The 4153-nt window shown below is 45.2% G+C and overlaps 1 long non-coding RNA gene across 2 annotated transcripts; it reads right to left on the reverse strand.

Annotated features, from left to right (window-relative positions):
• Positions 1-599: 599 nt before the first annotated feature.
• LOC119354992 lies at positions 600-3950 on the reverse strand. Of its 2 annotated transcripts, XR_005171380.1 has the most exons (4): positions 3182-3950; positions 2507-2611; positions 1413-1469; positions 600-893 (listed from the first exon to the last, which is right to left on the reverse strand). It is a non-coding gene; the product is annotated as an uncharacterized LOC119354992 (long non-coding RNA). The 2 variants fall into 2 exon arrangements; XR_005171379.1 differs by having other exon boundaries at positions 2507-3948.
• Between the last annotated feature and the right edge of the window lie 203 nt (positions 3951-4153).

Genomic DNA, 4153 nt, shown 5'->3' on the forward strand with positions numbered 1-4153 from the left:
TTGAACCTCATCTATTGAAAAAAGAATGTGAGTCTATTAGGAGGAAGCTAGAAAGTATGGGACACAGCAAGACAATATTACAAATTGCGATGAATAACATTACTTACGGATAAATGGTCAAGGAAGGTGTTTGGGCATTGTCCTTCTCATTCTTGTACTGGATCCACCACTACACCACAACACTAGTGCACCGACATATAATATGCCGAGAGAACGCACTTAAGAGGGCAAATAGACTGCCGGGACGAAGATTCTCCCGGCAGATAGAACTGCCACAACAATGGCTGCCGGGGATTACTTGTGCCGGCAGATAAACAATCCCTGGCAGTTCTTCTGCCCCGACCATTATATCTGCCGGCAGTTTATGTTCTCCCGGCAGATTCATCCTAGCATATGCACTACAGTTTGCTGGCAATTCCGCTGCCTGCACAAGCACGTTTACCTGGCAGGTAATATGCCATGACGTGCTTTCTCGGAAGCAATATAAATTGTTCTGGGCAAGATATCCCTCATTTAATATCCAATCATTATGTTCGAACAGACATGACAGATCACAAAACATATACATACAGCTCAATCAGATTACATGTAAGGCCTCATTCAATAACATAAAACAGATAAAAAATATACGTTTCTAATGACATTGTGCCTCAGAAGGCAAAGTACATATGTTTAAGCTAAAGAAATCGTGCCACACAACCAAAATAAGCATACAATGGCTTGTGTGCTGAAACAACCAACCAAAGGTAGTATAAAACTTGCCGATGTCTCAAGGTTCAACAAATAAGGTATATTACATATACATTGTCACTCCAGCAACTTGTAGATCTTCCAAACCTCCAGCAACTTGTACATCTTCCAAACCACCATCAGCTTGTGTATCTTTGAGAAATCTGCAACAAATCAGAAACTCAAAAATGGTGCTATCATTTCAGATTTTAAATCAACGTATTATAGATTTCGACGTGCTGAAGTTTAACTCGTCGGCACAAAACTCTTCCAAATGTGCAACACTTCATCATCACAACAAGCAATGATTATCACGTACATAATTTGATTGAGCAGAAATTATTTGCGCTTCAAATACAAAAATCTTTCATGGGCAAATATGGCAAAACAATAATCTGTAATATTGTTACTTGCTTCACTAAAGCGTACTCTCCAAGTGCACCGAAAGGAACAGATTGCACTAATTGAGAACCTAGAATAAAATAAAGAATGCACAAACATAATTGAGAACCGGAGGATTGCACAGCAAAAAAGTTAAGGTAAAAGTTAACCCCTCTATAAACTTAGTACATCCTAAATGATATGCAGAGGTGACAAATCAAACAAACAAATAAGCACATCAAAAAGAAATATATAAATAATATCATATAGCAATAGCCAAGCGAAAGATGCATAAGTATTACCCCTCGAGACTAGCATGTGATCGCATTGTTGCTTTTGCCAGACTTATTCACTTCCAGCTGCATACATAGAAGCAGATTATTAAGGTGTAGAAATAAATTGGGAGCAGGTACAGAAGCTAGAAAAAAACTTCTTGTTACTCAAAGAAGTTGCAGTTGAAACACGGTTTATCCAATCTACACTCTAATGAGCTCCGCAGCCACCACGATGGGCCATCAGGGTTGGTTAGGGCTTGGTAGCTACATCCAATGTGAGAACACAGAGGTGGTGCTGCATAGCATGGAGAAAGAGGGAGGGGAGTTGGAGGGGAGGCCTGCAAGAAGCCATGCCGAGAAGGCCTAAGTGAAAATATCGGCAAGGCAGACTCACATTGTCCATCCTCATCTCTGTCAGCACTATCTAGTTTGAAATGGAGCATTATCTAGTTTGAAATGTGGCATTATCTAGCGTATCTACTACTCCTAAGTTAGTACTACTCTTGCATCATCTAGAAGTGGCGGAGCCAGAATTTTTTTGAAGCCTGGGCAAGCTTGTGCCTAAGTGTGGAAATCAAAATCTGGTGTTTGGATACAGCTCATATAAAAATAGGCCCAAACTTCTGAACCACCAATCAACATTAATAATGAAGCGCAAATATAAACATAGTAATCATACAAATGTAACTTTAAAGTGAACTTGTATATAGTATACTAGTTTCATAGTCCAGAGAACCATCTCATGCATAGAACCAAACTTGCCACAACAAAAGTATAACTATCCAAATTAACATCGAAAACGTTCTAGAATACACTACAAGATAAAAGAATGGATTTATACTCCTCACAAATTAAGTGTTGTGATTTGTGAGTATATTCGAAATGGAGAGCTTTCAAGAATAGATCTTATCAAATGTGACAGACAAATAGTGTGCTAAAGAAAATCTCCTCATCGATTCAAATTTTAAAGTTAACATTCAACTACATAGAACAAATCCCTGAACCAAATACTAGTAAGATAATGAAGTCATGAACATCCCCATGGATCATTCCCACACTCTAACCTCGAAGTAAGCCCAGGTCTATTAATCCCGGATGAACATACCAGTTTGCAATTTTACCTAATTTCACAGGTGGGGATGAGTAGTCGAGGATGAAAGTTGTTCCTGCCTTCCTAGGGCTGGATCCCTCCGCCACCGGCCACGCGCCCAGATCTATTTCGTCACCTGCCAACACAATTTGCCCAGGAAACGCCCCTCAAAAAATAAATCTGCCCCGGAAACAGTGGCACGGAGGTGGATGTGCCCAGTTTGTCGGACGGCATCTCACACTATCTAGCATTATCCAATTTGAAATGGAGCATTATCTAGCATATCTCAACCATATTATCAGGCATTAGAATCCCGCATATCTGAATGTTGTTTCAGAGATGTTGATTTCAGTACATACAACCCTTGATAAACATTATTTCGGAAATTTTGATTTCAGTTGAACTACATCATTTACTCCAAGCAAATATTTAAGCAACAATACAAGTACTCCTACAGTACACCCAGCATGTTCAAATAACAACAACAACAACAAGTCAACAATTAACAGTAGCTGAAGGAGTCAAGTTATTCCGAGCATGTACAGACAACAACGAGAGAAATATCAGGGGCAGGGGAGTAGCTGAATTATTAGCAGCTCCTGAAGTTACTGTCCTCACGGTCAACTATATGTTCACGGACAACATGTCCCCAGCATGTTCAGCCCAGCAGCTCGCTAGTGCTCATGGTCAGGCGCAAGAGGTTTACCTGCAGACACAGACATCTCCACAATTCGCTGTTGACGCAGCAGAGGACCATGGCGGCGCGCATGGAGGAGATGCCGCAGCCTGAATGGGGACCCGCAGCTGCCGGGCGTCCATGATGCCGCGCACGACCTCGAGTGCCTCAAAGACGAGCCCACCACCACGACGCCTGCCTCCTCGCCCCCTGCTGCTGCTGCTGCACATCTCAGGCCCGACCTGGGGGTAGGCGCTCCTCCTTACAGGTCGAGGGCGATGGGGAGCCCTCGTGTTCGTCGCTGTCGCCATCAAGCAGGAGAAGGCCGCCGCGTGCCCACGCTCCTACCGCTCCAGCTACACGGCGACATCGTCCCGCTTCAGATCCAGCAGCTTCAGAATCATCCGGCTGCACAGCTCCTTTCGCTGCTCCTTGCCGCCGCCACACCTCCTCTTCACCAAAAAGCCACCTTTAACTCCACCGAGAGGCGATGTGGGGCGAAAGAAAGAGGCGCCGCCGGCGAGAAGATAAGGGATGCGGTGACGCATGTGAGGAGGCGGCGGCGACATGGGTGAGAGGGGACGGACGATCCGCTGCTTGGGGGTGAGAACATAGTCAGATGGAGGAGGCTGGGTGCGGTGGTTGGGGGCGGGGGCGGCGGCGGCGGCGGCGGCAAGGGCACATCGCGTTTGGGGGCGGCGGCGACGAGGGCACACATCGGACTAGATTTGGGGGCGATTTGGAGGAGAGTTCGGGAGATTTGGGCCGAGTCTTGCGCCAATCTTCGTTCGGTGCGTAAATTTTCATCTCTGGCGGGCTTTTGCTCGGTAGCGCGCGCTTTGGCCCAATTTATTTCGGTCTCGCGTCATGGGCCATGGTTACTTGTCCCGGCAGTAAATGGGCCATGTTTACTTGTCCCGGCAGATAATGCGCCCTTCAACGTGGACAATTGCCGGCAGTTTCTATGCCCTTATTCGCCAAGTCCTACTGGCAGTTTTTCTG

This window comes from Triticum dicoccoides, chromosome 2A (assembly GCF_002162155.2).
Source record: "Triticum dicoccoides isolate Atlit2015 ecotype Zavitan chromosome 2A, WEW_v2.0, whole genome shotgun sequence".
Classification (NCBI taxonomy): domain Eukaryota; kingdom Viridiplantae; phylum Streptophyta; class Magnoliopsida; order Poales; family Poaceae; genus Triticum; species Triticum dicoccoides.